We start from the raw sequence: 25,605 nt of genomic DNA on the forward strand, positions 1-25,605 counted from the left end.
GGCTCGCGGGCCCAGCCGCTCCGCGGCATGTGGGATCTTCCGGGATCGGGGCACGAACCCGCGTCCCCTGCATCGGCAGGCGGACTCTCAACCACTGCGCCACCAGGGAAGCCCTCTTGTTTTTTTATATTATTTGAAATGAAAGATGTCAGTTTAGTGCTTTTGTATGCATTGTAATTTTATTACATTTTTTTACCTATCTCAATGAGTGATATCACTAGAATTTTCCACCATAGATCCTTTTGTTATAAAAGGCCATACATGTAGATATAATATGAAACACGAAGTGAAAAGTACTCTTAGTAAGGGATGAAAAAGTAGCTATTGTATAAAATGAGCATAAATTCTTATGTGTTACTCTTTAAAAAAATAGATAAAAGTAGTATTCCTTGACATTGTTGCAGGAATGGTGGCTGAGCCAGCATTTTATGTGTCCTCATGCACCTCCCAGTCCTACTGTAGTTGGGCAGAACCCAGTGACAAATTCTAGACAGTGGGCTATGGATGAAGGTGATGTGTCATGTCCAGGAGAACAAGAGAGCTGAACAGGACACTCAGGCGTCTCTTCCCTCTCATAGTGACAAGGAAGCCCATGGACCGACTTTCTGGAGCCTCAGCATCAAAGACGCTGTATTGCTCAGCCCCTTCCCCAGCAGCAGTGCCCTAGATTACTGCTCAGACCAGCAGCGAATATTCACCCTACCAGGATTAGTTATGGAGATTTGAGGGGTGGTTCTTACAGCAAAACCTAGCTTCACCTGAGCAGTCCAGTAAAAAACTATTTTAGGGAGATCCTTAATAACCATTTATGGTAACATTTTTTTTCTGAAATTTAGCATGTTTACAAACAAGTTCTTTGCCTTCTCTCCCAGCCCCACCCTCCCCCTTCCGTGTGGTGAGGTGGCTTGTGTGGGAGTCTTTGTGGAGCATGGGGTGATCATCATGTATGAAGCCCAAAGCAAGTTCCTTCACGTTCATCCTCACTTTGTCTTCTGGAATATGACCCTAATTAGTGTACCTGTTTCAAAGGATTGTTTTGAGAATGAAAATAGTGATTGCATGGAAAGCACACATCATAGAAGCCAGCAGAAAATATTCTCTTTAAGGTGATAACCGGTAACCACATTTGATACAATATATTATCTAAAATGCCCAGTTTCTTAAAAAAAATATGTAGCCTGCATAGAAACATGAAAGTATAATTATGACACATATACTGGAAAGAAAACTGCCTATGAGAGATTCTGAAAGAAGTCATTAGAGAAATGCAAGTTAAAATAACAAGGAGGTGCCACTATACACTTGTTAGAATAGCTAAAACCAAACCCCAATGTAATGGTTAATTTCATGTCAACTTGGCTAGGCTACTTGCCCAGCTGTTGGGTCAAACCCTAGGCTAAAGGATGCTGTGAGGATATTTTTTACATATGAGGAAAATTTAAATCAGTAGACATTGAATTGGGCAAGTTACCCTCCATGAACTGGATTCACCTCATCTAAACAGTTTGAGACCTTAGAATCAAAGACTGAAGTTTCCTAAAGAAGAAGAAATTTGGCCTCAAGAGAGCTACATAGAAACCCTTCCTACGTTTCTAGCCAACCCTGCACATTTCAGAAATGAGACCACAATATCAACTGTTACCTGAATTCCCAGCCTGTCTGCTTGCTCTATGGAGTTCAGACTTGGAGCCCTCACAACCCTATAAGCTAATTCCTTAAAATAACCTTTCTCTCTCTCTCTCTCTCTCTTTCTCTGTCTCTCTCTCTCTCTCTCTCTCTCTCTCTATATATATATATATATGTATATGTATATGTATATGTATATGTATATATGTATATGTGTATATGTATATGTGTGTGTGTCTCTCTCTCTATATATATATATGTATATGTATATGTATATATGTATATGTGTATATGTATATGTATATATACATATGTGTATATATGTGTATATATATGTGTATATATATATATATCACATATGTAAGATATATACCTTACTGTAATAAGATTACAGTTGTTATTGTATCATTGATAAATTGTAACATATATAAATATAAGACATATCTTATTTTATCTATACAATATATATCAATATAAGATATGCATAAAAGATACATAGCTTACTTTTATATATAAGATATTATATATATATATAAATACATATATCTTATTAATATACATACATACATACATACATACATACATACATATCTTACAGGTTCTCTTTCTCCATGTCAGTCCAATTGATGGCAAGGTTATGGAGTAACAGGAACTCTCATTTATTTTTGGTGGAAATGCAAAATGGTTCAACAATTTTGGAAGACAATATGGTAATTTTTTAAATAGCCAAAACTAGCCTTACCATATGATCCAGAAATTATACTTCTAGGTATTTACCAAACTGATTTAAAAACTTACATCCACATAGAAACTGTAGCTAACTAAATGTGTATTATAGCTGCATTCATAATTACCAGAATTCATCTTTAATAGACGAATGGATAAAAAGATTTTAGTTTACCCATACAATGAAATATTGTCCACTGATATAAAGAAATGAGCTATCAAGACTTGAGTATATCTTAAGTACAAATTTCTGAGTGAAAGAAGCATTTCCGAAAAGACTACATACTGTATGATTACATTTCCATGGCATTCTGCAAAAGTCAGAACCATAGCAACAAAAGAGCAACATCTGTGGAGGCAGCTTGAGGATGTCTGCTGACCTGCCCCCAGTTTAACTGTGGAAAGGATGAAAATCAACCATCTAAAGCCTCTTGAAATGATCCTAAGGACAAACAGCTGATGAAGAAACATCAATTCAAGAAAATATATGAAATTCCAGCAAAAGAAGTGAGAGTATACCATTTGACTCAAGCGTACTCTCTCTTTCCCCATCCCAGCTTGACAAGGCAGACTCTGCTCCAGCGTGCAGCAGCAAGAGCATAGGGCACCTGTGCCCCTCAGCTCCTTTCTACATGGAGGAAGCTGGACTTCAGTGTATCTCATCCCTCCCCCTGCAACCTGTTCCTGAGGTCAAGTCCTGGGTGAGTGTGGTCAAGAGGTGGGGCCTTCCTCCTCCACCCACCCTCCACTCATGAAAGAGAGGCTTGGCCTTGGGCACAGCAGCTGAGAATACTGGGGCACTCATTGCCTTTGCCCATGTCGGTGGTGCCCCCGCCCTCTGGGAGAGGGAACCTGAGAGGGCATCTGGCTGCTTGCATGCTTGCAGACCTTCTACTGGTGTCATCTTCTTTGTGAGGGTGTCACTCAGGCAGAAGCTTGACGTGATGGCATCGCTAGTTAGTTCCAAAACCCTAGCTCAAAGATTTTCCTTAGGGGAGGTGGAGAAGCAGGGTGTAAAACAGCTCTATTTCTCCTCCCAAAGGAAAATACTTCATTTACGAGAGAGAATGAAGAAGTTCAAACCTAAGGGTAATCTCAAGAACGGTGGGGGAGGTCATGGTGAAAGGCAATTAGGGGAGATTCCTTGTTTAAATGAAGATACAGCCTAGACTATATAGACTGCATAGTCTGAGGAAGAGAACTGGGGCATAAGACAGCTGGAAAGAGCCTTTCTGGTATCAGAAAAAGTACTGAATTGGACTACAGAAACAATGCCTTCCCAGATGCCACAGTTTTATTAGATTAGGTTGTAAACAATGAATGTTCCAGGACATTGGTGAAAACAACAGCAGGATCACCTATAAATACATCAAATGAGTGTGGTCAGGGAAGACAGGAAAGAGACCCACCAGTATCACTGCCATGCTTGGGAGTGATAGGCATACACCAAACTGCACTTCCTGGAGAAGCAACAGCAGAGGTTTAACACTGGGGCTGGGACAGGATGGGGGTAGGGGAAGGAGGGGGATGGGGAGGAAGACTTCACTAAAATAATCCAGCCAGTTAGTAAAAAGTAAACCAGCTAATAACAATAGCAAGACCCTGGGGATTCTCTGGTGGTTCAGTGGTTAGGACTTGATTCTTTCACCACCGGTGCCTGGGTTTGATTCCTGGTTGGGGAACTAAGATCCCCACAAGCCACACAGCATGGCCAAAAATGTCCCAAAGAAATGAAAAACAACAACAACTATAAAAAACAAATAATAACAGGGTCCTGGGATGGGGAAGGAACCAGTAAACAGATTTGACATATTATCTAAAATGCCCAGTTTAAAAAAATATATATCTATATCTATCTTTATCTATCTATCTATCTATCATCATGCAAAGAAATATGAAAGTATAAGTATGACACGTACACTGGCAAAAAAAAAGAGCAAAACACAACTCCCTATGAGAACATATCTCAGATTTAATAGGAAAAAAATACCTCAAAAGAACAATTTTCACAGTAAGTTCACAGAACTAAAGGAGAGCAAGCATGACTAAAGAATTAAAGAAAGGTATGAAGACAGTGTTGTTTCATATAGTAAAGAATGTCAATAAAGAGATAGAAATTATAAAAAAGAAATCAATTTGAATTTCTGGATTTGAAAAGTACAATAAAAAAGTCCAATTAATCTTCAGAACCCTTTATCATGCAAAACTGAAACTCTGTACCCATTGAACAAAACTTCCTGTTTCCTCCTCCCACAGTCCCTGGCAGCACCTTTCTTTTGTCTGTCTCTATGATTTTTAACTACTCTAGGGACATTTTTTAAGTGGAATCAAACAGTATTTGTATTTTTGCAGTTGGATGATTCATTTAGAATAATGTCTTCAAGGTCCCCCTATGTTGTAAAATATGTCAGAATTTCCTTCCTTTTTTACACAATATTATTCCGTTGTATGTATACACCACATTTTGCTTATCCATTCATCTATGGATGGACACTTGGGTTGTTTCTGTATTTTGGCTACTCTGAAAAATGTGCTATAAACATGGAGGTACAAATATCTCTTTGAGCCCTTGTTTTCAGTTCTATTGGGTATATACCCTAAAGTGGAATTGATGGTTCATATGGTAAGTCTATTTTTAATTTTTTGAAGAACTGCCATAATCTTTTCTGCATCAGTTGTACAATTTTAGATTCTGACCAGCAGTATTCAAGGGTACAAGTTTCTCCACATTTGTGCCAACACTTATTTTCTGGCTTTTTTTTCTTCTTCTTTTTTTTTCTCGGTATGCGGGCCTCTCACTGTTGTGGCCTCTCCCGTTGTGGAGCACAGGCTCCGGACACGCAGGCTCAGTGGCCATGGCTCACAGACACAGCCACTCCACGGCATGTGGGATCTTCCCGGACCGGGGCACGAACCCGTGTCCCCTGCATCGGCAGGCAGACTCGCAACCACTGCAACACCAGGGAAGCCCTTGTTTTGTTTTTATAATAGTAATTCTAATAGGTATGAGATGGTATCTCATTGCAGTTTTGATTTTTATTCCCCTGGTGATTAGTGATGTCAAGCATATTTTCATGTAATTGTTAGATAGTTGTGTATCTTCTTTGGAAAAAATGTCTTTTCAAGTCCTTTGCCCCCTTTTGAATCCAGTTGTTTGGGTCTTCCTGATGAGTTTTAGGAATTATTTTTATATATTCTGTATATCACTTTTTATATATTCTGTATATCACTACTGTATCAGATACGTAAATTTCAAATATTTTCTCTCATTCTGTGGGTTTCATTCTACTTTTCAACACTATTGAAAATCATTTGCCCATATGTGTGAAGCTTTAATTCTGGGCTCTGTATTCTATTCAGCTGATATAGATGTCTGTCTTTATACCAGTCCCACACAGTTTTGATTACTGTAATTTTGCAACAAGTTATAAAATCAGGAAGTGTGAATCCTCCAGGTTTGTTTTACCTTTTCAAGATTGTTTTGGCTATCTGGGGTCCCTTGAGATTCCACATGAATTTTAAGGTGGGTTTTTCCACTGCTGCAAAAAACATCACTGAGATTTTTTTTTTTTAATCTGAGGAATTGACATCTTAACCATATTAAGGCTTCTAATCTATAAACATCTTCATGATATCTTCTTTAATTTTTTAGCAATGTATTGTAGTTTTCATTGTATAAGTCTTTCACCTCCTTGGTTAAGATAATTCTTAATATTTTATTCTTTTGATGTTATTGTAATAAAATTGTTTTTTTAATTTCCCTTTTGGATTGTTCATTGTTAGTATACAGAAATGCAACTGATTTTTGTGTTGCCTTTGTGTCCTGCTACTTTTCTGAATTTGTTTAAACATCAATTTTTTGTGGCATCTTTAGGGGGGTCTCTCTACATATAAGATTATATCATCTGTGAAGAGAGATAATTTTACTTCTAAACTTTTAAAATTTCCAAAACTATGACTTAGATTTGTTTCTGTTTTTCAATTCTCATGGATCCCATTTTACTGTGACTGCTGCCACCAACGTGATTTTCTAAAAAAAAAAAATCTGTTTGTCTCTTTCCCCTGCTTTATCAACCTCTAATGCCATCTACTAACTAGAGCTTCAGTTTCAAACTCCTACCAGTGTTTAAGGCATTTTCCCTCCACTTTTCCTAGAGTCACTTCTAGGCATCCCAAATCATGTGCCCTGAGTTTCCATTACTAAGTGCACAGCATTCCATGTGCTTTCATACCATTGTGCTTTCCATGAGATACTCCCTCCTCCTCTTGTATTTTCTTTCTTCTGTTTTTCTGGGGAAGCCATTCCCCATCCTGCAAGGTGCAATTAGAATGCCACCTCATCAATAAACATTTCTAACCAGAAAGATTCAGAGGCTTCCTTATCTGAATTTGTGTAGCAATTTGTGCAGACCACTAGAAGAGCAGTCACATTGTAATGTATTTGCTATTTTCTGAAGTTAGAAGGAAAAACGATGATGTTTGAGACAAGGAAACTGAGTTAGCTAGGACAATTTGCTCAGTTTTAATAGAGGTGCATTCTGGAGATTTTACTTATTTTTTTTTTAATTATCCAACCAGGTTATTTTATTTCTTTCTGAGTCATATAGTCTAAAATTACGGTAACATCCACTCGACAGATAGTTGGTGTTTCATGGATGGCATTCTGAAGCTCAGTACACAAATAGTCTCATACAAATGACCATTATTATTGTAAAATATCAAATAACATAATGTTTCATAATAATAGATTCCATTTATTGAGTCTATTGATTAAAAGTCACTCTGTTTGCTTTACATATACTAAAATTCCACAGTCTTATATTCAACTCGTCCTCATTAACCTCACATTATAAATGCAAACTTGAGAATCAGGTAACAATAAGCTGCCATTCATACTCATTTTTGTCAGCCTTTGGAACCTGCAGTCTTCCCAGTATGTGCTACTTAAATTTAGATTAACTGCAGACCTTGGCGCATATATTTTGCTCTAACATACTTCATATGAATAGCTTTTTAAAAATGATGAAACATTAATAACGCTTATCATATAATTATCTTTAAAATGTTTGGAGTTGGTAAAAATCTTGGTAGAGCTCGTAGAGCCAAGGAAGAGAGGTACAAACTAGAAAACTCCCGGGACCTGAGGTTGTCGACTTTGGCGATCTCGCTCAGCCTCTGTCACTCGTGTGGTAAGTCTACTATTTTCCTCTGCCTGTGGCATTCTCCAGAAATCAGAGTGTATGTCCATCGGTAGACCTGGAAGCACACTGTCCATGCTTAGGTATCGCATGAAGAAACGTCTAGTTTCTAACTATTTCCATTCCTGTGGTGGGGGTCTAGTTTCTGAACCCCGGGTAGTTAGAAGGTTGGAGTTTTCTCCTCTCCCTGCTGACTGAACTCCAGACACTATGTGTCCTTTCATGGTTCTTCTAACCTGCAATTTTCCAGGCTGGATATTCCTTATCCTTTTAATCCATTTTCACTGTTGTACATTCTTCATCTTTCTGCCTTCTGATCACCATTAAAAAAAAAATCATCACTCAACCCACTTAGGACTGGAAATAAACTCTAAGAGAAAAAAAATGTATTTCAGTCTGAGCTGCTTAAATTTGTATTTCTTTGATGGAAATAATCTTATAAAAAAGCAATATAGGTAATTAATGATCATATAACTACAATTATGTAATAGTGTAGCTGGTTTATGGTTGTAAGAACCACTATGTTTTTCCATAACAGTGGGCTGAGGAAGAAGGCTAAACCTTACTTTGGATTTTTAATTTTGATAAAACTGTTTTCTCTTTGAAGCAAATGCCCTCTGAGCCCTATTGGCCCAGGCTGGAGTCTTGGGAGTAAAGGATGAAATGCATGGGTCTGCTGGTAAAGTTTAGGGTTTTTATTAGAGCTCCATTTACAAAGTTCTATAGGCACTTGTTTTTTTGTGTGTGTGTGTGTGTGTGTGCAGTTTTGCAAAATTTGCCTGTGCTAATAACAAGGAAAGAAAACCCTTGTAAATTATTTCTACTCTCAGTTCTTTAAATTTCTTAAGTTCAACTCTAGTAATTTTAGGGAAAATGCTCAATTATTTGGCCATGAACAAACTCAGAACTTTTGTGACTAATACCGTTTCTCTTAAACATGAATGATTCTAAATTGTAACTTCAGACCGTTGCTTTAGAGACACCCATTACCATGCACTGTCACTAATATCTTCAGCTTAACCGACTCTCATCATACAGGAAGCATTATGTCGAATATTCTCCTTTCTTGTTACCTTCTACGTGTTCCAGAAACCCAGAACTTCTACTTTTCTGTTATTTGACAGTAAAGTGAGAGCTTATTTTTTCTCCTCATAATTGCACGCCTATATGGCTGCCCTCAGAAGCAGACCCCCTCGTGGATGTGGTAAGAGCAGCTGGACAGGCATAAAGAGCATTCCATTAAAATTCAAGTGAATTTATTTGCAAACAGAAACAAATTCACAGACATAGAAGACAAACTTATGGGTACCAAAGGGGAAGGAGGGAGAGATGAATTAAGAAGTTTGGGATTAGCAGATACACACTACTGTATATAAAATAGGTAATCAACAAGGACCTAATGTATAGCACAGGGAACTATATTCAATATTTTGTAAAAACCTATACTGGGGGCTTCCCTGGTGGTGCAGTGGTTGAGAGTCCTCCTGCCAATGCAGGGGACACGGGTTCATGGGAATATCCCACATGCTGTGGAGTGGTTGTGTCTGTGAGCCATGGCCACTGAGCCTGTGTTTCCAGGGCCTATGCTCTGCAATGGGAGAGGCCACAATGGTGAGAGGCCTGCGTACCAGAAAAAAAAAAAAAAAAAAAAAAAAAACCTATAATGGAAAATAATCTGAAAAAGAATATATATAACAGAATCACTTTGCTGTACACCTGAAACTAACACAACTTTGTAAATCAAGTATACGTCAATAAAAAAATCAATTACTAAAGTACACTGTTTAACCACCTTTTATACCTTAAAACTGCCTTTACCAAGTTTATAGCAATTTGGCTTTGAAGGAAAATTTGCTGTTGGCTCAAAGATTGTCCTCATCGTTTTACCTGCCTTCAAAAATAACTTGAAATGCTTAATGTTTTTTTAACAAATTGGCTTAGAAATGGTTATTATTTTTCAGTTCAAACTTCTACACTTTCTACTTGTTTAGCAAGTGTTTAATAATTGAGATATATAAGTGTACATATTATATATATATATATATATATATATATATATATATATATATATATATATATAATGCTGATATAAATCAATTCTAACAAACATTCCTTCTTCCACTCTGGCAAAGACCTTTGCATTAATTACTACATAATTGTAATTTCCCACCAAATCCTAGGGGATACTGATCATTTTGTCTAATAATAATCTCTCTGAATCAGATACAAGGTCTTTCATGACCGCTCTCTCTCTTTTCTCACCCTTCCATTCTCTTACAAGATGATAATGACAGAAAATGACTTGCTATCCAAGTAAAAAAGTCATTGAGATGAAGAGAAGTATCCAAAATTTGGAAATAAGGGAAAAGACAGTACAATGTGGCCTTTCACTGACATATTGGTGCAGTGTTCCATAAGGCCAACCAAGCATTATTTTATTTCTGTGTTTGACTTTGTTATTTTCTGTTTGGATACATTCCAGACACTGTGAAGTGACATATTAGCTTGTTTATTTTTTGTATTGTAGAAATGGTAACACCAAACAAATGTTATGAGTGTCTTGTTTTGTAAGACATTTACCAGTTTTGTATTTATCTAATTCAGTAATCTCACTCTTTCTTTAAACTAAACCCAGTTCCTCAAATACCATACTCACTCCATATTTCTATAAGAGGGATGCTCAAGATGGCAGTGGAGTTGGGTAATAAAAGTAAATAAATAAAGGAGTAAATTATGCCACAAAAATAATACTGTAAATTTGGATTATGACAGATGCTACAAAGAAACAGTGTAGAGCCATAAGAAAAAGCTCATGCACGAGACATGGAGCATCTTTTCCTGTGAAGAGATCTTTGAACTGAGGCTTGCATTATGAGAAGGCAGCCCTATGATATTCTCCAGGAAAGAGGGAGTAACTAGCCAGATGGAACTGCAAATCCAAATGTACTCTATAAAGAACAAACTTGGCAAGTTCAAGGAAGAGAAAGGCTAGTGTACTTGGAGAGCAGTGATTGAGAGAAAAATGGCAGGAAGTGGATTTGAAGATTACTTCAAATGGAACGTTGAGGATAATGGTACATTTATTCTAAGTTTAATGAAAAGACTGAAAGAGTTTAAACAAATGCATGGCATAATCTGTTTTACATTAAGACAAAGATATATCACTCTGATTTAGTGTTACCAGATTTAGCAAATAAAAATACAGAACACAATATATCTCATGCAATATTTGGGACATATTTATACTTAAAATACATTCTTTGTTCATCTGTTTCAAATTTAACTGGTTGTCTTCAATTTTATCTGGTAACTGTATACTGATGCTGTGTGAAATACACACAGGGGAACAAGAGTAAAATCAAGAACTGTTCCAAGACCAGAGTGATAATCCCACATGAGAAATGGAAGTGAAAGTGATGTTGGCTTAGTAACAGTGGTGGATAGGGAGAGAAGAGGAGATAGTCTAGAAGTACTTTATAAGCAGAGCTGAAAGGACTTATTGATAATCTATGCAGAGGTTACTCAACTGAGACCAAAAAAAAAAAGGAAATAAAGAGAAATTCCAAGTTCTAGTCTTGATAAATAGGAAATGCACTGTACTATGTGAATGTTGTTCTACATAATTTTGATATTTTAACATTCTCAGTGCCTATTTATTTACAGAATGTACAATTGAACATTGATGTTTTAATCTATTTTATGTAGATACTGACTTCATATTAATGGGGTTTTCAATAAAATAATAATGCTTAGTCCACAGTGGGATTTATATCCAAGACAACAGAATTCTGGAGGGTGGTCCCTATTGCAGAGAGAAAGGGAAATTGAGGGCTGCACACAGAGAGGATGGGTAATGGTTGTTACACAGTAGCCCCTTCAATCTGCTGGTCTCAGGGGTCCAAGGCTGTGGAATAAAGGGGACCAGAGACAAGCAACAACTTCAGTGGTATGCAGAGATCCAAGTAGCTGGAAACCAGAATCAGGGAGTCCTTCTATCCCTTGTCAACAAAAATAATATACAATCTATAATAGGAATAGAAAATAGTTTTTTTTCTGAACCAAACTGAGGACTATATCCTTGAAGACAGCTTCCCAGATTACTCTGAGAAAATGCTTAGGAGAAACATGGTTTTCAGCACAATTTTATATCTTGTCAGAACAAAGAACATGAATCAAGTCAGGGATACATTTCTTCAAGGTTTAAAACAAACAAACAAACACCTGACCAGCACATGCACAGAGTGTCAGCATGGCCTTGGCACCTGGAAAGGGAGTCTTATCATCACAGGAGGACAAACACTGGCGTCCCAGGAAGGGAGGCATTTAATCTTTATTTTTAACATGGACATGCTTTACTTCTGATCTATGTGACCTTTTCTTTAATAATTAAAGCAGATGTACAATGTATGTTTGCTAGGCCACCAAAAGGCTGTTCTAATTAGCATAAAATTCATGCTTATCCATGAGTTCATAGATAAGCCAGAATGGCTTCCCCATACCTCAGCATGTGAACATTTCTTTTTATCACCTTCAGTAAGAACAGAAACCATGAGACTTGGCCTCAGGTTAAGAATGAAGTCCTTTGAGAACTGTATAAACAAGGTAACCCCAGATTCAGAGGAAGAGCCATCCATGGTTCAGGATCCATACCATAAGCAGTAAAGTGAGCTGAGCTGGGGAGCAGGTGAACAAGTTCAGGGGCAATACTGCCCCTCACTTTTGTGCCTGGACACAGTGGGACGCAGATGGAAGTCTATATCATGTATGTATAACTATTTCATGTCAATATAAATCATGCTAGCACACTGATAAACAAAATTTGCTCTATCATTCTGTTCACCAGAAGTACGTTCTTAGCGACAAAGCTAAATAATGTCTATTAACTCTACAGTTCTTTATGATTGAAAATGGGTAAAATATGAAAGGATGACTGGATTGTAGCCAAGTCCTGGCTCCCTAACTGGCAATGATTGAATGAGTGATAATTAAATTAAAAACATTTATAAATCATATTATTTTATCTTTCCTCCACAAGATTTACTTTCTTGTCTTCATATCAACAAATTCACCACTGTTGTAATTAGAATCAAAAAGTTCATATAATTTCTGTGATACTGTTAGTAACAATTTAAAGAATTTAAAATCTAAGTGTAATTGTATTTAAAGTGAAAAGACAGAATATAACTCCATAAGAGTAAAACCAAATGGAAAAATAAACCGTTTAAAAATCTTTTCACATTTCCCAAGTTATAGATCTTCTAAAATATTCAAAATTATCTACTAAAATTAAAATGTGGATTGTTTCTGGCTAAGATGGAGTACCTGAAGCAAAAAGAAAAAGAAATACATTTAAAACAGGTTTTAAAGACAGTGGACATCAGACAGGACCAGACTGAAATTTCTGGGAGAGGAACACTGAACTCAGTAGCCTGGCACCACCCAGTTCACCCCCAGGAGAAACTGGGTTGCACAGTGAGAAGGTGTGGGTCTGGGTGGGCGAAAAGGAGCCTGAGAACCAGGCCGAATTCTCATGCTACCCTGATGTGAAGAGGGGAGTTTCACAGAGAGACAGCCAACAATTCACAGAGGATTGCTCTCTCCTATTCAGCTGCAATGAGAGGAAACTACCTGAGGCCCAGGCAAGGCTCATCCAAGAGGATGAAAGGTGCTCACAAAGAATCCAAGAAGGGTGCAGTTTTCCAGCAATCAGATTGGAAAAACCTCATGGTTCGCAAGGCATTGGGTGAGGGGAATATATTTTACACAAGGAAAATTTTTCAAGGGGATAAATATGATGTTCTTGATGATAGTGACGGTTCATGAACATATATATATATATATATATATATATATATATATATATATATATATATATATATATATATGAAAACCTTTCAAATTGTACACCTTGAATATGTACAGTTACTGTATGTCAATTATACCTCACATTTTACCTTAAAAATTAAAAGGCAAATACAAATTATCAATGTATGAATTGTAATTCAAAATATTTAAATAAAGCTGCGATTTATTTAGGTTTTAAAAACAATCAAACATTAGGGAACTCCCTGGTGGTCCAGTGGTTAAGACTCTGTGCTTTCACTGCCGAGGACGTGGGTTCAATACCTGGTTGGTGATCTAAGATCCCCACACGCTGCATAGAACAGCCAAAACAAAAAATTAACAAAACAAAACAAAAAGAAATTGCTATTTAAAAAAATTGAATATCAGAAATATTTTTATAAGAATAAAACTTTTGCATCCGTCTAGGTGTCAATGAGGAGAATCAGTTTTGCGCTTCATGCACGTGACCTCTAACCTCACACATAAATGGGAGATGGGAGAAATTGTGATGATGTAATGATTGCAACTCAGAGACATCCCCCTGCAGCCCTGAGCAATAGTGTGACTCCACACTGTGTTGTCACCTGCCTCCAGAACTCCAAACTGGAACAGGAGAAGCAGCGGAAAACAGACCCTACATGGTCTGGGGAAGGAAGCTGAGTTTTGCAGGGGTCTGTGATCAGTGGTCAGTGGTCGGCGTCTTTGTGGGCAGAACCTGGGCAAGGTCACTAACCAGCATTTTCTCTGGGTTCTTCCGTGGCTCATAAGCTCCCCTCCTTTGGAGTGGGTGTTGTCCTTCCACATCATCAGCATCAGGACCTTCGGATGTGTCACCTTGCATTTATTTATTTTTTTAATTGAAGTATAGTTGATTTACAGTGTCTTGTTAGTTTCAGGTGTATAGCACAGGGATTCATATATATATATATATATACTCTTTCAGATTCTTTTAGGTTATTACAGAATATTGAGTATAGTTCTTTGTGCTACACAGTAAGTTCTTGTTGATTATCTTATATATAGTAGTATGTATATGCACCCCTTCCCCCTTTGGTAACATAAGCTTGTTTTCTATGTCTGTGGGTTTATTTGTGTTTTGTATATAAGTTCATGTGTATCATTTTTAAGATTCCACATAGAAACGATATCATATGATATGTGTCTTATGCTGTCTGGCTTACTTCACTTAGTATGATAATCTCTAGGTCCATCCATGTTGCTGCAAATGGCATTATTTCATTCTTTTCTATGGATGAGTATATCTAGAGATAAACTATAACTGGAAAAGATACATACACCCCAATGTTCATTGAAGCACTATTTACAATAACCAAGACATGGAAGCGACCTAAATGTCCATCAACAGATGAATAAAGAAGATGTGGTATATATATCTATATACACACACAAACAGTGTCACCTTGTATTTCAAAGAAGCATGGCTGGAGACTTGGAGAAGACTTTCCCTGCAGCTGTGACAATGTTGGAAGACAGAGCACCGAGATGGGTAGTTCTCCTGAGCCAGCGCCTGGGGTTGGCTCAGTGAAGGACACGCAGGTGAGCTTTAGTGAACTTATTTGGGGAATGTTTATGATAAGCAGGAACATCTAAGGCACAGAGCTCAGGGCAGGGCCCCTCTTGCTGAGTCAGAATGGCTGGATTGACTCAATGCTGAGTGACTCAAGTTATTTCACATAGAAGACATAACTTCCCCAGAGTTAAGATGGAACTCTGTAGTCTGGACCAAGTAGACCTAAATCCACTTGTAGGTAATGGATATTTACAATGGAAAGAGAAAGGGGGAAGGCAGACAGGCAGATTTTTTTAAGTAGTACATGATCCTGGTCTCCCTAGAACACCCTTGTCCCCAGCATGAAGACGGTTATAATTCAGCTCATTACTTAAAATTACCAAAATAATTGTGTTTTTCTTTTAAAAAGTGATTTCACAGAGGGTAAAAGTATACATGGTAACATGAACAAAGAGATCATGAGAGCTGCTTCCTGATTAAAGAAATCCATTTCTGGACCCTCAAAGGAATGCAATTATGCAGATTTATGTAAATCATGTATGCAAATCACCTTCTAAATAAAGTGTGCAAGGGATGGGATGGAACTCCTGAGCTGTGACTTGTCAGTCTAAAGCTGTTTAGTGGGAAATAATGCAAACAAAAGCTGAATGATGAGAGATATATCTTACTTCTTGCATTTCTTTTGGAAATAATTGGATCTGGGTGAGATAAGTAGTCATTTCGGCTAACAAGATTGCAGTGGCTCCCTGGTTATCTTGAATACTAAGTAATACAGATTTTTCTAGTACAGAAGTAGCCAACTCTACTTGGCACTGTTTCATTGGGCATAGCTTTGGAATGGTATTCATAAGCCTTCAAAGCCCCTTCTGCCAGTTATTGGTCATGTTAGCCCTGCAAACTTCCTTGACCTTTCTGGGGTCTCAGCTTTCCCATCTGTGTCATCACAGGGAAGGGGAAATGGTATGTGTATGGAGCAGCAATGCTGGGCCCCATACCACGCCGAGCTCTTCATGTTTGGTCACAGCTTTTAGTTGTGTTTATCTCTTTTTTAAAAATAAACATACTGTAAACAATCTATTGACCTTACCTCTTGGTTATAAAGGCATACATAAGCATAAGAACTGTGAATAGAATAGCATATGATCAAAGGTGCTTGCAGACCATCCGAGGAAATCTTCACACATATAAGACAAAGAATTGGACTGAAGAAGAAAAAGAGGCAGGAAAAAAAATATCAAAAACAAAAAGAGACCTAAATCCCAAAGTGAGAGCTCAAAGCTCAAAAGGATCAGATGCACAGACAGGAGAGGCCAGTCTCTTCACCCATCAAGCGGTTGAGCCAATCACACTGTCTCCTCCTCCTCCTCCACTCGCTCTTCCCAGTGTCTGGGTTCCCTCCAGCTGAATCTGTGCACATCATCGAAGGAGAGTGGCCAGTCCAGGGGAGAGACGAGTGATGTTGCTGAGAACCAAGTGAGTGATAGGAACCAGACCCAACTCCATGTGGTTCTGTCCTTCCATCAGACACAAAAGGGTAAAAGCCATCAAAGAAGGGCCACCCCACTCAAGAAGGATGAATCAAGAGTTGTCCCCCTTTGCTCTAAGGGAAGCAGTGTTGTTGGGAAACAACGCATCCCATTGTGAAAGTGACCTGTACGGCTCCCTCAAGGAATCCACTCAGTAATTCATGGATAAATATGAATCAACAGTCAAGGAGCATGAGGTGTATGAAGAAGCCAAGACCCTCAAGAAATGGGCCAATAGACTCTAGAGGAAACAAAGATAATTAAATTTCTAAGGGAGTTTAAACTTATCTTGATTGGTATCCAAAAAATCCTCAGTTTCTAAGCTATCTATGAACGTGACTCCCAACCATGTGGTTTTGCTTCCCCTCACCAATCCCCCAGGAAACATTTGGCAACATCAAGGTATATTTTTCCTATTGGTCTCCAGTGGGTAGAAGCCAGAGATCCTGCTTTCCTGCAGTGTTCGTGATGGTTAAGTATATATATAAAATAAAGGAATAAGCAAAGGTTAAACTTACTGATTACATGAGACTGAAAGCCAAGCCAGTGTTAGGTATTTTGATAATAATGAAACTGTATACAAGCCCCTGTGCCCCTTTCCTTTGAAGTAAAGGGCTTTTGCTTTAGTCTCCCAGGCCTCCCCTGAGTCTCTACAGGCTGGCTCAAGAGTTAACGATTAGAAAATGTGAAGACATAGAAATGAAAAATAGCTGTTGGGCCAGGAAACAGGTAACAATTTAGACTATAAATCTGCCACATAGCAGAATCACCAAACTTCTAGTTCTCTGAAAGATGTAAAGGCCTGACACACAGTCTGAAGTTGTTCTTACAGGAAGCACACCCTCAGCAGATGAAAACTGCTGACTGCAAGAACATACACTCTAGGCTGGTTGAAACCAGAAGGTTGATGATGCTTGAAACTTCACCTTGATGCCAACCAATCCAAGAATTCTGCACAAGCTGATCCCACATCCTGCAGCCCCCTCACTCACACTGCCTTTAAAAGCCCTCCCCTGAAAGCTGTCAGAGAGTTTGGGTCATTTGAGCCTGAGGTACCTGTTCTGCTTGGTACCTGCAGTAAACACTGTGCTTTACTTCACCACAGTCAAGAGTCAGTAGACTGGCTTTTCTTTGCAGAGGCGAACCAACTCAAGTTTGGTTCAGTAACAATAAAAGTCAAGGAAACCTCCAGTAACTGATATTTGAAAAATAAGTTTATCAAAAATAAAAGAAGAAAGTTTAAATCCATGGAGGCAAGATCAGTGGTATCTCAGGGCCATTAGCGATTGTACAAGCAGAAAAGAAAGGAGAAAGTGAGAGATGACCAAGTAAGTGACAGAAGAATGTTTTCCTGAGTTTAAGTTTGAAAAAACCTATGGTTTGTCCAGCTTGATTAATAAAAATGGCCCACATTCAGAAAAATCTTTCTGAAATTAAAAATCTATTATAGTGATGTAAAAGATAAAATCCTAAAAGAAGATGGATGTGGAGGGTATGGAACATGGTTACATAGTTTACTTTCTCAGAAATTCAGATAAAATAGGTATCAGACAAAGGCAACAGTTTTAAAATTCTGAGAGAAAATTACAACTATACTTCAATAATCAACCTAGTACATTTTGAGGACAAAATACACATGCAGGATAGAAATATTATTATGTAGAAAAATAAATGTATATTTTGAATAAGAGCTCAAAATAAATTATCCTTTTAAAAGTTGACAACACAAATATCACAAAATACAGAAAAATAATAACATTTTGAATTAACTAACACAGTTATGTAATATTTTTCCTATAGTTTATGTATACATACTCAGTGATTGGTTTCTTCATATTGAGTATCAAAACTTAGAAAGCTCAGTATTTACTATTGAGTAAATGTGGATAAACTGAAAATTTTAAGAGACACAGAACCCAGAAATAGATTCACACCTATGTAGATACCTGATAAGTGAAAATATAGCACTGCAGAGCAGAGAGAAATAGACAGTCTTCTCAATAAATGATTTGGGATCAATTGGATAGCCACAGGAATAAAATTAATTTTAACCCTTCCTTCATTTCATATTTAAAAATTAAATTGTGGGTGCATTCAAGATTTTAAAATAAAAAAACAAAATAATAAAGTTTTTTTTTGAAAATGCAACATTGTTTATAACCTTGGAGTAGGGAAAGTTTTCTTGAGTCCCCAAAAGTACTAACCATGAAAAATAAAAGATGAATAAATTGATATATTAAAATTAATTATCCATTTAAAAATTTACTAAAAAAGTGAAAGAGTTAAAAATTAAAACTCAAAGTGGTAAAAGTGTTTGCATCATATATAACCAACAGAAACTTCATAACCAGAAAGTAAAATTAGCTCCTAATATTCTAGAAGAAAATGTCAGGAGGTCCAAGAGAAAAAAATAAGCAAGAGACTTGAACAGATAATTCATGAGACAAAGTATTCAAAAGGCCGATTAATGTACAAAAAGACACTCAATCTCATTAATAAACAGGGGATGCAAACTAAAATAAAAAATTGCATTGAAATGCCACTACTAACCCTTAAGAATATCCAAAATTAAAGCGCAACAATATTGAATGCTGGTGATAATACAGAGCAACTTCATGCGCTGTTGGTGGAAGCATTAACTGGAAAACTAGTTTATATTTTAAAGTTAAATACCTGAAGTATCAGAAATTTGACTCTTAGTTATATATCCAACAGAAATTCTTGCATAGCGAGAGGCGTGTTAATGAAGTTCATAGCAACATTACTCACCAAGTGAAAAATGGAAATCAAACCAATTCCTTCACAGTAGGCTCTATAAGCAAATGTTTGCAATGACACACCATTGAATACTATCTTTTATTTCAAATTTTAAAAACCAATATTTTTTTCTTTCCTTTGCAGATTTTCTATAGCTCTTCGATAATTCTGTTATTACCAAAAGAAATTGCATTTATCTCTCTTGGAATGTAGTTTATGGGACTCAAAGGTTGGGCTTCCTTTTGGAAGACCTCATACTCCTCGGATTTACAGGCAGGTTAAGGGACAGATTTATGCTCCTGCTTACTGTGTTTGTCCTCTGTCTTCATTCATCCCTGTGCCTTGCACTGAACCTAGACAGAAAGTCATGTTACTTTAATGTCTTTAGCACTTGTTGCAATCCTCAATTCTAGTTTTTCACTTTATTCGTGTACATTGCATTTGTATGAATATAAATAATTTCTGCTCATTCTTGATTTTTCTGTATTTCTTTTTTTTTTCCACTAGGGTTTTTTTATATTAAGCATGCTAAAAGTGTTGCTTTCCTCTGTCATCTATTTCCTAAGTTACAGGGATCTTTTAAGCTGGAAATTCAGAATATCACTTTTGAAACCCTCCTAATGTTTTGACACATATCACAACTGAAAATGATAAGATTGTTTTGTTTTCTGAAACGTTTGGAAAGCTGTTTTCCTAAAGTGCAAGAAGTAGGTCACACTTTTTCTCCCAGGTTACTTTTCATTCTCACCTGGAATTCTGTCACTTTCATGTCAGTTTCTCTTTGTATCTGTCCTTTCACAGTTAACAAACTTTTGCTTCTTACATCAGTAGAGGAAAGGATATGTTAGTTTCTGAACAACAGATTTCAAGTTGCTGTCCTTATCCACAGTTATTTTTACAGAAAGTAAAGACCATAAACTTCTAGCCAGGCAACCAAGTTTTGTACAGATGCTCAATAAAAAAAAAAGTGGTTTGTTAACCAATACCAGACAATCTTTAGAAGCTATGCCCTATCATAAAAAGATAATTATGTTACCATTTCCAAGTATCTGAACTATGGAAAGATTTTGCCAATTAGTAGTTGAACCAAAGATGAAAAATTGAACTATTATGAAAAATTGAGATATGGCTAGTCCACACACAGGATACAGTTAAGGTTGGTGGTCTTTCCTTCCTGTTTTGGGAAGCAGACCTATAAGGTCGCTCCCTTGATTTCTTCTTCCTCTTTTTTTTTAACATCTTTATTGGAGTATAATTGCTTTACAATTATACTTTAAAGCCTTCTGCTTTAACAAAGTGAATCAGTTATATATATACATATATCCCCATATCTCTTCCCTCTTGCATCTCCCTCACTCCCACCCTCCTTATCCCACCCCTCTAGGTGGTCACAAAGCACCGAGCTGATCTCCCTGTGCTATGTGGCTGCTTCCCACTAGCTATCTATTTTACATTTGGTAATGTATATATGTCCATGCCACTCTCTCACTTTGTCCCAGCTTACCCTTCCCCCTCCCTGTATTCTCAAGTCCATTCTCTACTAGGTCTGCGTCTTTATTCCCATCTTGCCCCTAGGTTCTTCATGAACTTTTTTTTTTTTTTTTTTTTTTTTTTTTTTACCGTATGCTAACACATATATATGGAATCTTCCTTCTCTTTAGGTTTGTCCAAAGAAAGGGAGTTAAGTGCAGTCATTCTAACATTTTTTTCTCTCTCTTTCTCCCCCAAACTCCCTCTCTTTACCCATCTCTTGCTGTGTTCCACTAACTACGCCCTCAGTTTCTTCCTCCAGACCTAGGGGTGGTAATGATCCAGAGATGCTGATAGTCCAGAATACAATTCTCTTCTTATTTTCTTACCTCCTGTCCACACCTTTGTAAATTTTCATGTTACCTGACTCATCCCTAGTCACCTGTTTTGAGTATGCACTCTGTGTTCTGCCAGGACCCTGACTTGTTCATGAGGGAAAATGAAAAAAATAAAGTATATAGATGGTTAAAGTTGGTGGCCACCATGAAGGAAAATCATAACAGGGATGGGGAGAAGCTAGTCCTGACAGATTTCATGGTCTAGCTCCAATATCATGCTAATACTCATTTTTAAACCAACAGACAAGACAAAACGAAACAACTCTTGTATGTTACATGGCTAATTAATGAATAGCACCATCAGGGCCAGGAGTCAAATTTACAGATTTGACTGACAGCATTTTGAACCATATATATGTATGTTTATATATATATATATATATATATATATATATATATATATATATATATATATTTCTTTGTTGTTGTTGTTGTTTTTTCTTTTTTTATTACTTTCTGCTTTATAACAAAGTGAATCAGTCATACATATACATCTGTTCCCCCATCCCTTCCCTCTTGCATCTCCCTCCCTCCCACCCTCCTTATCCCACCCCTCCAGTCGGTCACAAAGCACCGAGCTGATCTCCCTGTGCTATGCGGCTGCTTCCCACTAGCTATCTACCTTACGTTTGGTACTGTATATATGTCCGTGCCTCTCTCTCGCTTTGTCAAAGTTTACCCTTCACCCTCCCCATATCCTCAAGTTCATTCTCAAGTAGGTCTGTGTCTTTATTCCTGTTTTAACCCTAGGTTCTTCATGACAATTTTTTTTTCTTAAATTCCATATATATGTGTTAGCATACGGTATTTGTCTTTCTCTTTCTGAGTAACTTCACTCTGTATGACAGACTCTAGGTCTATCCACCTCATTACAAATAGCTCAGTTTCGTTTCTTTTTATGGCTGAGTAATATTCCATCGTATGTATGTGCCACATCTTCTTTATCCATTCATCCGATGATGGACACTTAGGTTGTTTCCATCTCTGGGCTATTGTGAATAGAGCTGCAATGAACATTTTGGTACATGTCTCTTTTTGAATTATGGTTTTCTCAGGGTATATGCCTAGTAGTGGGATTGCTGGGTCATATGGTAGTTCTATTTGTATTTTTTTAAGGAACCTCCATACTGTTCTCCATAGTGGCTGTACCAATTCACATTCCCACCAGCAGTGCAAGAGTGTTCCCTTTTCTCCACACTCTCTCCAACATTTATTGTTTCTAGATTTCATGATGATGGCCATTCTGACTGGTGTGAGATGATATCTCATTGTAGTTTTGATTTGCATTTCTCTAATGATTAATGACGTTGAGCATTCTTTCGTGTGTTTGTTGGCAGTATGTATATCTTCTTTGGAGAAATGCCTATTTAAGTCTTCTGCCCAGTTTTGGATTGGGTTGTTTGTTTTTTTTGGCTATTGAGCTGCATGAGCTGCTTATAAATTTTGGAGATTAATCCCTTGTCAGTTGCTTCATTGGCAAATATATTCTCCCATTCTGAGGCTTGTCTTTTGGTCTTGTTTATGGTTTCCTTTGCTGTGCAAAAGCTTTTAAGTTTCATTAGGTCCCATTTGTTTATCTTTGTTTTTATTTCCATTTCTCTAGGAGGTGGGTCAAGAAGGATCTTGCTGTGATTGATGTCATAGAGTGTTCTGCCTATGTTTTCCTCTAAGAGTTTGATAGTTTCTGGACTTACATTTAGGTCTTTAATCCATTTTGAGCTTATTTTTGTGTATGGTGTTAGGGAATGATCTAATCTCATACTTTTACATGTCGCTGTCTGGTTTTCCCAGCACCACTTATTGAAGAGGCTGTCCTTTCTCCACTGTACATTCCTGCCTCCTTTATCAAAGATAAGTTGACCATATGTCCGTGGGTTTATCTCTGGGCTTTCTATCCTGTTCCATTGATCTATCTTTCTGTTTTTGTACCAGTACCACACTGTCTTGATTATTGTAGCTTTGTAGTATAGTCTGAAGTCAGGGAGGCTGATTCCTCCAACTCCATTTTTCGTTCTCAAGATGGCTTTGGCTATTCTGGGTCTTTTGCTTTTCCAAACAAATTTTGAAATTTTTTGTTCTAGTTCTGTGAAAAATGCCAGTGGTAGTTTGATAGGGATTGCATTGAATCTGTAGATTGCTTTGGGTAGTAGAGTCATTTTCACAATATTGATTCTTCCAATCCAGGAGCATGGTATATCTCTCCATCTATTTGTATCATCTTTAATTTCTTTCATCAGTGTCTTATAATTTTCTGCATACAGGTCTTTTGTCTCCTTAGGTAGGTTTATTCCTAGCTATTTTATTTTTTGTTGTTGTTGAAATGGTAAATGAGAGTGTTTTCTTGATTTTTCTTTCAGATTTTTCATCATTACTGTACCAGAATGCCAGAGATTTCTGTGCATTAATTATGTATCCTACTACTTTACCAAATTCATTGATTAGCTCTAGTAGTTTTCTGGTAGCATCTTTAGGATTCTCTATGTATAGTATCATGTCATCTGCAAACAGTGACAGCTTTACTTCTTCTTTTCCAATTTGGATTCCTTTTATTTCATTTTCTTCTCTGATTCCTGTGGCTAAAACTTCCAAAACTAAGTTGAATAAGAGTGGTGAGAGTGGGCAGCCTTGTCTTGTTCCTGATCTTAGTGGAAATCGTTTCAGTTTTTCACCATTGAGGATGATGTTGGCTGTGGCTTTGTCATATATGGCCTTTATTATGTTGAGGAAAGTTCCCTCTATGCCTACTTTCTGCAGGGTTTTTATCATAAATGGGTGTTGAATTGTGTCGAAAGCTTTCTCTGCATCTATTGAGATGATGATATTGTTTTTCTCCTTCAATTTGTTAATATGGTGTATCACATTGATTGATTTGCGTATATTGAAGAATCCTTGCATTCCTGAAATAAACCCCACTTGATCATAGTGTATGATCCTTTTAATGTGCTATTGGATTCTGTTTGCTAGTATTTTGTTGAGGATTTTTGCATCTATGTTCATCAGTGATATTGGCCTGTACTTTTCTATCTTTGTGACACCCATGCCTGGTTTTGGTATAAAGGTGTTGGTGGCCTTGTAGAATGAGTTTGGGAGTGCTCCTCCCTCTGCTATATTTTGGAAGAGTTTGAGAAGTATAGGTGTTAGCTCTTCTCTAAATGTTTGATACAATTCCCCTGTGAAGACATCTGGTCCTGGGCTTATGTTTGTTGGAAGATTTTTAATCACAGTTTCAATTTCAGTGCTTGTGATTTGTCTATTCATATTTTTTATTTCTTCCTGATTCAGTCTTGGCAGGTTGTGCATTTCTAAGAATTTGTACATTTCTTCCAGGTTGTCCATTTTATTGGCATAGAGTTGCTTGTAGTAATCTCTCATGATCTTTTGTACTTCTGCAGTGTCAGTTGTTACTTCTCCTTTTTCATTTCTAATTCTATTGATTTTAGTCTTCTCACTTTTTTTCTTGATGAGTCTGGCTAATGGTGTATCAATTTTGTTTTTCTTCTCAAAGAATCAGCTTTTAGTTTTATTGATCTTTGCTATCATTTCCTTCATTTCTTTTTCATTTATTTCTGATCTGATCTTTATGATTTCTTTCCTTCTGCTAACTTTGGGGGATTTTTGTTCTTCTTTCTCTAATTGCTTTAGGTGCAGGGTCAGGTTGTTTACTCGAGATGTTTCTTGTTTCTTAAGGTGGGATTGTATTGCTATAAACTTCCCCCTTAGAACTGCTTTTGCTGCGTGCCATACGGTTTGGGTCTTCGTTTCTCCATTGTCATTTGTTTCTAGGTATTTTTTTATTTCCTCCTTGATTTCTTCAGTGATCACTTCGTTATTGAGTAGTGTATTGTATATAAATATATATATATATATATATATATATATATATATATATTTTCTTTTCTTTAAAACTTTTTCAGGTAAATCACCTAAGTCACTTGAGAATGTTCACAATATACACAGTGGAGCATTCATATCCAGATTCTTCTTACTTTCCTAGGAGCTGGAGCATGTTTTTAAGTTTGATTTTCAAGTATATTTATGCTACTCAGTTACTCAGATGATTACAATATTCCAAATGTAAAAGCAATAGGGGGGTAGAACTATTCTTGTCACTTTAGCTATCAGGTATGTAGTATAAAGACAATGGACCTTATAATCCATTTCAGATTTAATAATATTTGCCAACTCTTGAGGACACTTGACATAGTATTAAGTCTTTTCTAAACCATCTCTAGTCTAGGGTTAGTTGTGAAGAGAAAACCAAGGCTAGACACTTTTCACCAGTGATAACCATGCTACAGCCTCATGAACAATGGAGTTTGCTTCTCAGATCTAGGAAACATATTTGCTTGGCTCTCCAATATTGGTTCATGGTAACAGCAGTTTTTATTTAATTTTAAAATATGTTCCACATGAAACATAAAGTCAGTCCAACAATAGCTTTCGCTGACACATGCTGTAAAACATGGTTGATGACATACAGTCATCTCTTTGTGCTATAAAATAGGTTTTATAACATTATTACCTTTCAC

This window comes from Mesoplodon densirostris, chromosome 9 (genome assembly GCF_025265405.1).
Source record: "Mesoplodon densirostris isolate mMesDen1 chromosome 9, mMesDen1 primary haplotype, whole genome shotgun sequence".
Taxonomy (NCBI): Eukaryota; Metazoa; Chordata; class Mammalia; order Artiodactyla; family Ziphiidae; genus Mesoplodon; species Mesoplodon densirostris.